Genomic DNA, 12,758 nt, shown 5'->3' with positions numbered 1-12,758 from the left:
ATGCAAAGCGTAGTCCCGAATAAGTGTCTACTCTGCTAACGACCCACTTACAGCCTCCGAGAGGTACCAGCATTGATCCAATGTCACCCCACTGGTCAGCTATGTGCAGGGTGTGCCCACTGGGGAACTTTCCCCATAGCCAAATGCAGTGTCTGTCTCTTTAGCTGACAGTCGGAACAGGTCTTGCTGGCATTCCGTGCCTCACAGGGTGCAAGAGGAATACGTGTAGACTCAGCCTGTGCGCGCGCTGCTGCAGCTCCCCACGGCCACTCTTTGTATGGACCCCGGCGGCTGCCTCCAAGGGCAGCACCAGCAGGCCCACCTGGTGGCTCCAATCACCTCCCACTCCTAGAAAGGCTTCTTCTGATGTAAACCAACATGGCCTGCTTTAATGTGCCCCTCAAATTCCCAGGGCAATATCCATATGGCCGTCGCCCACATGGGCATTCCTTTCATAGTCCAGTTTCCAGTTTCCCCTCTACCTGGTCACACAGCCAGGCCAGTGGCCACAGCCCCAGGTCATAGGAACCCCAGCACGAGGGGCTTTCCTCACTGCTCCATTCTCCCGTCACTGCCCAGAAAAGGGCACAGAATTCAGCCCACTGAGATCATTTTTTTCTCCTTCTTCCCAGCCAGTCTTGCCATCCTCAGGTCTTACTGCAGCAGCTCTCCAACCAGGATACTGTCCATGCCTCCTGGAACTGCCATCTGTAACCAAGCAGCTCTGTCGTTCAGCTGAGAGCTGCTCCTAGGGCACCATCCATGCAGCTCCCCGGGGGCTCCAGCATCGGTCCCAGAGGAGATGAGGCTGCCTGCTCATGGATCCGTGGGGGCCTCCTTGCATCCCCCCGGCAGCCTGCCCCTGCAGGAACCATATCCATTTGATTATGGGACTCTTCTGGGCTCTGCCTTCCCCATTAGGGTGTTTCTCTGACATCATCCAACACGTATGGGTATCTCATGTTTCAAAATTGTTTCATGTACTTCGGTCACTGAGGCCGTCTTGATTAATTCCCAACAGCATGTTAATAATTGTCTCTCAAGTGGTGTACCAGGCAGCAGCATGTGGGAATTTTCTGGTCCAACATCCCAAGGGTCACAGCTGGGAGGTGCTCATTTTCTTTTTTTTTTTGCCACAAGCTGCAGTCTGCATGGGTGTGGGGGGCAGACACTTCCCAAATCCTGTCTGAGTGGGGGTCACAAGGGCCCGATGGTGTTAAGCACACAGCTTCCATGTATAGTTCTGATGTGGCCCACTTCTGTTCAGGACCCCACTCAGATGCAGCTTTCTTTCATGGAGTCTTACACACAGGAGCTAGAAATAGTACCCGGTGTGGAATACGAGTCCTCCAAAATCCAAATAAACCAAGCAAGTGCTGGGCTTCTTGTTTGGACCTGGTGGGGGAGTGACAGCAGTTTATTGATAGTCACACTTATGGAATATCCTGGGTGGCTCCTGCCCGCATTCTTCCTATGAATTTCACTGAGCAGGACCTTGGACCTTTGCTGGATTTATTAACCAGCCCTTGTTGGTCACATATGTCCTTGTTGCATTCAAATGAGTCCTAGCCAGCTCCTCCATTTCTGGTATTACCATAATGTCACCAACATCGTGTATTATTACACTCAAGCGTTGCGCCAAGTCCAAATCCCTCCTGACTGCGTAGTGACAATAAGCTGGGGAGTTCAGATCCCCGCCTAGTACAGCAGAGGCAAACTGGGATCCTTCCCACCTGAAGGCAAACCGGGCTCGGCTCTTTTCAGGAACTGAGATGGAGAAGAAAGCATTTGCAAGGTCTATCCAGGGGTACCAGCCTCCTTCAACCTGCTGTACTTTCTGTACGGCTGACACCATGCCTGGAACTGCTGGGACCTTGGGCAGTACCCACTTCATCTAAGCTTGAATAGTCTCTATGTGCCATCCACCTCTGCACAGGCCACACAGGACTACTGCACAGCAAATCTGGGGACAGCAGCGCTCCAGCTTCCAGCATGTCACTCCTAAGAATGGTGATATGTTTGTCGAGTTCCAGCCATTCCCAATTTAGCATGTCTGACTAAACAGGCCTGAGGGTGGGCTTACATGCCTTCTGTGTTACTGTATTAGGCAGGGGAAGCCAACCCCAGTCAGACACAGTATCCATCCCAATAATCCTTTCAGGTAAAGGGGATGCAACCACCTCAAGCAAAACCTGCTCAAACACCCAATTTTCATCCAAACTTCCACCTCAATACCATCAGCCACTGCATCTCCATATCCTCCCAATCTAACCTTAGCCCCTGCTAAGACTTCACCAACAGGTTTTGGTATCATAGTGCATTGGGCTCCTGTACCAAGGAGCCCCAGGGCCATTTTCCTCCTCCCCCTGGCCATTTTTCTCACATACATGCGAACGGTCTCAGGTCCCAGGCTGGGGTGCGGCCAGAAGACCCTGGCACTTTTGTCTATCTTTAAATTGATTAACCTGCCTGACCCCCACTCCCGGGGATTCCCGGTCAGGTTTCTTATTGTAATCATGGCCTTCAGGCTTTTTAAATTCCTCCGAACTAGGGTACACAGAGTGGAGTTTTTGGGCTGCTGTAATGTTGCAGCAACAACAGGGGTTCCCACCGGCTCACCCAATTTCTGGCAGTGCTGCATTAATACCTTTTTTCAACCCCAGCAGTGTCTGCTTGATTCACACAATTTTTCAATAACCATCTGAAAACTCCCACTCAGTTGTGCCGAGTCCCTTGACTCTCCCCATCTTCCTAGTTATGCTCATGTTCTTGGTATCATAAGACCCATGAGGGGAAGCTGAGGTAAGAAATCTGAGAAGCCTCCGCAAACTGCTCGATTTTGTAGCCGTCAGGTTACACGGGCTGCCATGTACTGGGGCCCTTAGCCTCAGCGCTCACCGTGACCTGTGTAACGGGAACATTCAGTGGGCGCCTACCTCGGTCACTGCAAAGCCAGTCCCACATAGGAAGCATTAGCAGCTCTTCCATCTGGGGTGCTCCATCTGCACTTAGAGGGGCGGTTGGGCAGTCCCCCTTCTCAGGACATACAGACCTCACAGTGGCTTTTACACAGTCCGCCAGGCAGGCTGTTCCCTCGGGAATAACCTCCCGTGTGTCTGGATCACTCCCAGACCCCTGTGATTGCCCAAGAGGGAGAGAGGTCCCGCATCAGCCCAAACACGCCCTGCCACTCGGAGGCATTCAAAACCAGACACGGCCCCCAGGCTGGGGCCCTCATGATGCCCTTTACTAAAGGTTCTTCAGGAAGCTGGGGACACCAGTCCGCACAGCGAGCAAGTTCCCTTACACTATGTTCCCTGGTTTCACATATTTCCTGGCTTTTGCCTCCTCCTACATTATTTTCTTGGTGACTAGAGGTCTTAGAGGTACTTTGTGTTGCTTGACATCATTTTCCCTTTCTAGGCGGCTTTGAGGCTCATGGCTGAGGCTCAGGTTGACCCAAATCCCAGCTTCGTTCCGCATCAAGCCCTGACCCAGCACTTTCTTTCATTTTCATTTTGACTATTACAGATAAAAACAACCAGGGAAAGGATTATTTAGCCTGCTTCTTACTCATCTGCACTTCCTTACATAGCCACCAAGCCAACTCCTTAGGAGGTGGGTCCACTGCTATTTCTAAATTCCACTGCTAACTTTTACCCTTTAGTAGCCAATTTTAGGGCAGTTGCTCCTTCATACCAAGGGTGAGTGGGCAGCCGTCCAGGCATCAAAGTTTCCTCATTCCCTGCCCTTCCATTCTTTCTCTTCAAAAACCACATATTTCAGAGCACGTGGGCAATTTTAGCAAATCCCAGCACCCTGACACCAAATGTGTTTTCTCATACACATCATAGTACAACTCTTTTTGAGTTTGCGGACATGATTCCAACATTGCGCGCGCACGTGCGTATGTGTATGTGAGATCTCACAGACAGTAGGCAATTCTTAAACACTGGCAGGGTGTCTGAGAACTCAACTCAGTTCTAATGGCAACTGCCTGGAGACGGCACCAGATTCCCCAGGTGAAGGGCTCTATCCTAGAAGACTCCCCACCTGCCCCTCCAGATGCCTGTCGCAGGCCCCAGTCAGTGACCTGTGCTTCTACAGAACTGGCTACAGATTGCAGGTTCCGATGTCCTCCCACTTAGATTTGATTAATTTGCTATAGTGGTCACAGAACTCAGAAAAACACATTTAGCAGTTTAAGAACGGGTACCCTAAAGAATGCAATTTAACAGCCAAATGAAGACACACATAGGGCAAGCTCCCAAATAAAGGAGGTTCTATCCTTGCGGAGTTTGGGGCCTGGGGACTAGCTCTGTTACACATGGAATCCTTTTGGTTCCCCAAGCGTGGAAGCTCTCTCCGACAGAGAAGCAGGATACAGAGAGAGAGATACCCATCTCACTGATGTTGCTGAGGGCTTCACTATATAGTCATGACTGACTCTATCATTGGCTGATTCAACCTCCAGCCCCCACCATCAGGTGGGGTCTAAAAGTCTCTCATTAACATGACAAGACACCGACTTCACCTTTAAGGCTCTGCAGTGTTTTCAGGAAGTGTGGAAGAAGAAGAAATATACCTGGCAATTATATATTTGGGTTACTGAATGACCAAGTATGTATGTTGTATAATTGATTATATCACAATATTCAAAATAATGTTCATTACTTGTGTTATGCTCACTGCTGTGCCAGGCCAGGGGAGTACAATCATGCAAGACCAGTCTTCTGCATGGAAGGAAGACCAAAGTCAACAAAGTGAGAAAAAAGATAAACAAGACAAGATCCAGTTGTAACCAGTTACATTAAGTCACTAAACAGGGCACTGAGATAGCAGTTCATGACGGGAAGGAGGAGGACCAGGCTAAACGAAGTCATTTCCAGGAGGTGACATATAGGCTGAGAACGGAAAGGGGAATTTCAACAATGAGGCAATAAAAGGGTCATGCATCATGATCAAGTGGGATTTACTCTGGGGATGCAAGGATAGTTTAATATCCACAATTAATCAATTTGACACAGCACAGCAACAAAATGAAGGATAAAATTATGATCATCTCAACATATGCAGAAAAACTTTTGACAAAATTCAATATACATTTATGATAAAAATTTGAAACAAAGTGGGTATAAAGAGAACACACCTAAACATAAAAATAGACATATATGACAAACCCACAGCTATCATACTTGACAGTGCAAAGTTGAAAGCTTTTCTCTGAGAACAGGAACAAGTCAAGGATACCTTCTCTTGCCATTTTTGTTCAACATTATACTCAAAGTCCTAGCCACAGCAATTGGTCAAGAGAAATAAAAGATATTCAAATTGGAAAGGAACTAGTAAAACTGTCACTATCTGCAGATGGCTTCATGCTATATGTAGAAAACTCAAAAGCATTCACCAAAAATGTATTAGAAGTAGTAAATGAATTCAATAAAGGTGCAGGATACAAAATCAATATTCAAAAGTCTGTTGTGTTTCTATACACTAAGAATGATTGCAAAATAAAAGAAATTATAAAATCATTCCTTACAAATGCAGCAGAAAGAATAAAATACCTAGGAATCAATTTAACCACAGAAGTAAAATAACTATATGCTCAAAACCACAAAATACTGATGAAATAAGCTGAACTACACAAATAAGTGGAAAGATAAACCACACTCATGGATTGGAAGAATTAGTATTGTGATAATGTCCACACATGGAAAGCAAACTACAGATTCAATGCAATCTCTGTCAAAGTACTCATAGCACAAGAAGATATTACAAGGCTATGAGCTACATTACCTATGCTATATTTCCATCCCTGTGACTAAATTATTTTATAATTTGAAGATGTACCAAGTTATCCCCTTCACCAATAAAAAGAGAACATAAAGAAGGTTAGAATCCTGAAAAAAAATACCTACCATATTCTTCACAGAACTAGAATAATCCCAAAATGTCTGTGGAACCACAAAAGACCCCAAACAGCCAAACCAATACTGAGAAACAACAAAGCTGGAAGTATTATGCTCCCCAGTTTCTAACTATACTACAAAGCTGTAGTAATCAAAACATTATGGTATTGGCAGAAAAACAGATCCTTATATCAATGGAACAAACTAAAGAGCCCAGAATTAAATCCACACTTACATGGTCAGTTAGTTTACAACAAAGGAGGTAAGAATATATAATGGAAAAAAATCTCTTCAATAAATGGTGTGGGTTATACTGGACAGCTACATAAAAGGAGGACCACTTTCCTAAAACATATCCAAAAAGAAACTCAAAATGAATTAAAGACTTAAATGTAAGACCTGATACCACAAAACTCCTGGAAGAAAATATGGGCAGCAAGCTCTTTGACTCTGGTCTTAGCAACATTTTTTTTTTTATCTCTCTCCTGAGTCAATGACAATAAAAGCTAAAATAAACAAATGGGACTACATTCAACTAAAATGCTCTGTACTGCGAAGGACACCATCAATGATACAGAAGAATAATGTACTGAATGGTAGAAGATGTTTGCACATGACATATTCAATTTGGGGTTAACATATAAAACATACAAAGTACTCCTACAACTACTACTGAAAATGTAATCCGATTTAAAAAATGGGCAGAAGACCTAGACAGGCATTTTTCCAAGGAAGACATGTAGATGGCCAACTGACACATGGAAAGAGTCTCAGTATCACTAACTGTCAGGGAAACGCAAATCAAAACTACAATGAGATCTCAATTCAAATCTTTTAGAATGTAAGTTCGAATTGGAGACAAAAAGTAACTAGAAAAAGATGTGCAGAAAAAGGAACCCTTGATTGCTGGGAATGGGAATTGGTGTATCCAACGTGAAGAACAGTGTGGAGGCTCCTAAAACAATTCAAAATAAAACTCCCATATATCCCAGCAATTTTGCTTTATTTATTTACCCCAAATGAAAATACTAATTTGAGAAGACATATGCATCTCTATGTTCATTGCAGCATTATTTACAATAGACAAGATAAGGAAGCAGCCTAAATGTCCGTAGATACATGAATGGACATGTGAAACACACACACACACAGTGGTATGTTACTCAGCTTTAAGAAAGAAAAAAAAATCCTGCCATTTGGGACAACGTCAACAATGTAAGTCTCCTTCAGAGCACTTGCCCTTGACATGAGGTGCTGTGAACTGTACTTGCCCTCTGTGACCTTCTTCCCCATAAAACACAACTCCAAGTAATCACAAGAGAAATATCACTTTTAAGTGCGAATGGGGAAAAATTCTACAATATTAATGGCAAAGAATCTTGAAAATGGAAAAGGTCATCCAAAACAAAGAATGTCTCAGAAACGCCAACAACAAAGAGTGTCCGAAGGAGACGAGGTCACTGGATGTACTGAGGTGTACTGAACTGGATCTGCGAGAAAGGGTCCAACTATGGAATCTGAGGGAAAGAATCGATGGCGGATGGTGACAGTGCAGCATCACTGTCTGTAACTGTAACAACGATAGTAAGAGGGGAAGTGATCTGAGCAAATTGCGAAACCCTCCCCTATCTTTGCAAATTTTCTGTAAATCTGAAACTATCTTAAAATAAAAATGTCCTAAAACACTTTTCATAGTTTACCACTTACTATCTTTAAACTATCTGCTAGAAACTATTAATTTTGATTGTCAAATAATTCTGTTTTGTTTTTTAAAGATACTATTTATGTCACAGAGAAATAATTAACCCCAGAAGATACATAATTTCCAAACTGTGTTACAGTTTCCACATTTAATGGAGAAAGCATGTGTGTTATTTACTTATTATACATAATCTTATTTGGCAGGGTCTTTTTTAAGTCATTGTTTCACTGGTATGGCTGTGTCCTGGGGTCCCTCTGAAAAAATGTCATCATAAATATATGTAGAGATTCAGATACTATGGGTGTGTATTTCACTTCATGGCTGAACATATTCAAAAGACTGCTTAAAAGAACATAAAATAAAGTGGTCCAGTGTGACTGGCTCACAAACTCCAAGAATATCTCTATATTTCATCAGTAATGAAACAAAATCAAGTGTCTGTAACTCAAATACTCACATTATAATAATGAGAACAGAACGTGTGACCATGAGGAGATTCTATGTTCTATGTTTCATCTCGATATTTTCTAATCAGAAAATGTCTAAAACATATTTAAACATCAGTTCCTAAGTGAAAGTGAGCAAACAGTGAAAAAACTGGCAGACATTCCTGCAAATGATGGTAGGTGCTGGTAAACTGTGTGCTAAGACGTAGGTGATTCTTAAGCGATCACACAGAATTATTCAAAGCTAGAACACTGGTATGCTCCACAATTTGATAAAACTTACACATTGATCTAATTCTTTATAGCTAATGACGTAGGTGAACATAAAAAGTGATCTGTTGCTTTATGCTTACAATTCAAAAGGAACATATAACGTGCCTAAGAAATAGGGTTAGATCTAAAATACAACTGAGAACAGAAAAACCTAATGGTTTTTCTACAATTTTGATTGCATAAGAGAAGTAACCCTGCATGAATACTTCAGAGGACAAGCTATGTTTAAGGTAAGAGCACTGCCAACACCACAGAAGCATGGCCCCTGAACAGCCCGAAAGGTTCGTCTAGCAGAGACGTGCACCACTGCCCCTCTCGGTCTACAATCACAGGAAATGCAGAAATAGGAAAGGAACACGGGACAGAGAGAACAACTGGCAAACAAACAGTGATCAGAAAGAGTAATTTTTCCTCTACCCTCTGGGGATATCCTGACAAGTGTTTCTATGCAGTTTTAGAAAGACTTTGCTTGAAATGTGGATGGGACCACTCTGAACCATGAAGTTAGTTAAGGTAATGAACCAGGACAGGAGAGCAAAGAGCGCCAATGGTGTGTCTCCTGTGTATCAGGCCAAGGTGTAGGGGCTTTATTTCTGCTACATTATCACTTCATCTCGACATGATTAATGTGACTTTACTCATCACCTTCATACATGAGTAAAAATTTACTTCAGAATCACTTCCCTAAACATAAATGCAAGGACATAAATATTCTTAGAATTCCTGCCACTTTCACCCAACTCCTTAGGCTCAGCACCTTTTTCATACGAACAGAAAGAAACATAGCTCTAAAAGCTACTATTCCATTTCAAATAGACCTCACTCACATCTAAGTGCCTAAATGCAGTGAAACGCCATGTCCACACCTTGACAGCAGAGAGGGGAGCAGTTTCCCAGCAAGCTAGCTGGCCTGCGACCTCAGCAAGCAAAGGGCCACTAACCAACACCAGCCCGGGATGTCCCCAAAAGGAGGCTCCTTTACCTGTGACTACCCATGCTCTCTGGAGAAGGGCCACCAGGCAGGACCACAGGGGTGACATCAGCACACAGGCACAAAGACCTACAGGGCCTGCACCTGCCTCAGCCCCTGCAGGCCAGCCAGGGTGCTCCCTGTGTGGGGCCTCACATCCAGCACCTGGTCAGCCTCTCTCTCTGTGAGGGCGTCCCCTTGCCTTGGAGCCTGGGTGACAGTGGTCAATCACCTCCTCTGCCAGGCCTACTGGGTTTCACCACTCCTTACCACCATGGCCTGCACCTTGCCTTGATTTCCCTCTTGCCTTCCCACTAAGCAAGAGTCGCCTCAGAGCTCTGGATTTTTAGTGTGACCTTACCAGTGTGCTCCTACTTTACGCCTTTGCGGAGTTACATCTAGATCCTAGTTTTCTCTGCACAAGCTTTAGCATAGTACACTCGGGATCATTCCTTGAGAGCCCCCTGCCTGTGTGATAAGTGCAGGGACTGTCTGACATCTCTCTGTCAGAGCTTTGGTCAGACTCACAAGCCTGTTTCACTTCCCTGGGGCTACAGGTAGGGAAATGCCACAGCCCCAGGACAGCTGCCTCTAAGGAAGGGAGGTCAATAGCATAGAATCATTTACATGTTGGACTCAGGTTTCAGCCTGACTATTGCACAGACTTCATTTACATTATACAGGAGAAAGTGGCACAGCCCTAACAGGATGGCTTTGAATGAGGAGCAAGGGAACTTTTTCCAAAGCCAGAGATAAAATTCAGAGGCTGGGACGGACATTTATTGGGGGGCGTCTATACACTTCCAACACCAGTTTCTGCCACTGCCTGGGAAACACCCTGCTAGTCACCCACTGTAAGAAATCTGACCGGTGAGACAAGAGGTCAGGGGTCATCTGTGACTCTCCCATAGGCAGCAGCCTAGCCGGAGGTTTACCTCTCAGCGCCATCGGATCCATTGGCCGGAGCCGAGATCCAAGGACCACTGTCTACTAGTCCGGTCAGCCCTCCCAGTCTGCAGCTTACGAGAGGAAAGCAGGAGCTCCGCACAGCCACTCCCTGCATTCCCATTTATCCAGAAGTGGGAATCATGGACGGCACACACCGGGAAACTTTCAACAAGACTTAAGACTGGTAGCCGACGATAATTGTCTTTTAGGTGGCTAACGGGTGCACAGACACATTTTCATTAGATAAAAATAACATCATTTAGACAGGAATAAAAGTGAAGTGTAGATCTCCTACCTTGCAGTGGTGAGCATTGGGGTCTGTGATGCTGATGAAGTTAGAAAAGAGTTAGGAACGCCCCCTGCCTCACTCAGAGGCCAGGGCGGCCTGGAGAAGCAGGCTGGAAGTCAGAGAGAGACAGAAAGAGGGACACTCCTCACGGACACCCAGTCAGGCTGTCGGGGTCTGATTCCAGACACGCGGGCCTTTGAGAAGCCGCTGAAGTGCAGCCTCAGCCTAGGCTCTCGCAGGTGCCCACGGCCTTCCTCAGTCCCTAGCATCAAGGAGATGCCTCTGAAGGGGAATCCTGGCCTCCACTCAGGTGACTTTCCCAGCTCCCAAGGGAGACGGGGGATCCACTGAGGGAGACGCAGGGGAACCTGTCACTCGAGACTTTGAGATCGGCAGCAGGGCTAGTCCCATTTAAGTGGCTGACAAGTGCCCTGTGTTCTGTGCCATAGACGGCTTCCTTCTATAAGGACAGTGAAAGAAAAGGCAGGCTTGGATGCTGATACTCACCTCCGAAGTTATCCCAGATGAGCCCCCGAAAATGATGAAGCTTCTCACACCACAAGGGTATGAAACTAGAAATAAATGATGCAAATAAAACGAAAAAGCCTTCCACCGCATGGAGGCTTAACAACATGCTCTTACATAACCAATGGATCAATGACCAAATAAAAAGAGAGATCAAGCACTATATGGAGAAAAATGACAACAATTATTCAGCGACGCAAAATCTGTGGGACACAGACAAGGCGGTGCTAAGAGGGAAGTATACTGCAATACAGGCCTACCTCAGGAAAGAAGGACAATCCCATTTGAACAGTCTAAACTCACAATTATCACAACTAGAAAAAGAAGAACAAATGAGGCCCAAAGTCAGCAGGAGGAGGAACATAATAAAGATTAGAGTAGAAATAAATAAAATCGAGAAGAATAAAACAATACAAAGAATCAGTGAAAGCAGGAGCTGGTTCTTCGAGAAAATAAACAAAATAGATAAACCCCTTGCCAGACTAATCAAGAAAAAAAGAGAGTCTGCACACGTAGACAGAATATGAAATGAGAATGGAAAAATCACTATGGACACCACAGAAATACAAAGAATTATCAGAGAATACTACGAAAAATTATATGCTAACAAACTGGATAACCTAGAAGAAATGGACAACTTTCTTGAAAAATACAACCTTCCAAGGCTAACCCAGGCAGAACAGAAAATCTGAACAGACCAATAACTAGCAACAAAATTGAACTGGTAATCAAAAAACTACCTAAGAACAAAACACCTGAGTCAGATGGCTTCAATGTTGAATTTTATGAAACATTTAGTGAAGCTCTAATAGCCATCTTCCTTAAACTTTTCCAAAAAGTAGAAGAGGAAGGAATACTTCCAAACTCATTCTATGAGACCTGCATCACCCTAATACCAAAAACCAGACAAAGACACAATAAAAAAAGAAAATTACAGACCAATATCCCTGACGAACATAGATGCAAAAATACTCAACAAAATATTAACAAACTGACTTCAAAAATACATCAGAAAGATCATCCACCACGATCAAGCAGGATTTATTCCAGGGATGCAAGGATGGTACAGTATTAGAAAATCCATCAACATCATCCAGCACATCAGCAAAAAGGAGGACAAAAACCACATGATCATCTCCACAGATGCTGAAAACACATTCAACAAAATTCAACATCCATTCGTGATAAAAACTCTCAACAAAATGGGTATAGAGGGCAAGTACCTCAACATAATAAAGGCCATTTATGACAAACCCACAGCCAACATCATATTAACAGTGAGAAGCTGAAAGCATTTCCTCTAAGATCGGGAACAAGACAAGGATGCCCACTCTACCCGCTTTTATTCAACATACTACTGAAGGTTCTCGCCACGGCAATCAGACAAAACAGAGAAATACAAGGCATCCAGATTGGTAAAGAAGAAGTCAAACTGTCCCTGTATGCAGATCACATGATATTGTGCATAAAAAGCCATAAAGAATCCACTCAAAACTACTAGAACTAATCTCTGAATTCAGCAAAGTTGCAGGATACAAAGTTAATAGACAGAAATCTGTTGCATTCCTGTACACTAATGATGAACTAGCAGAAAGAGTAATCAGGAAAACAATTCCATTCACAATTGCATAAAAAAGAATAAAATGCCTAGGAATCAACCTAACAAATGAAGTGAAAGGCCTGTACCCTGAAAACT

This window comes from Manis pentadactyla, chromosome 12 (genome assembly GCF_030020395.1).
Source record: "Manis pentadactyla isolate mManPen7 chromosome 12, mManPen7.hap1, whole genome shotgun sequence".
Classification (NCBI taxonomy): Eukaryota; Metazoa; Chordata; class Mammalia; order Pholidota; family Manidae; genus Manis; species Manis pentadactyla.
The sequence above is the reverse complement of the archived record's forward strand: the minus strand, read 5'-3'. Positions refer to the sequence as shown.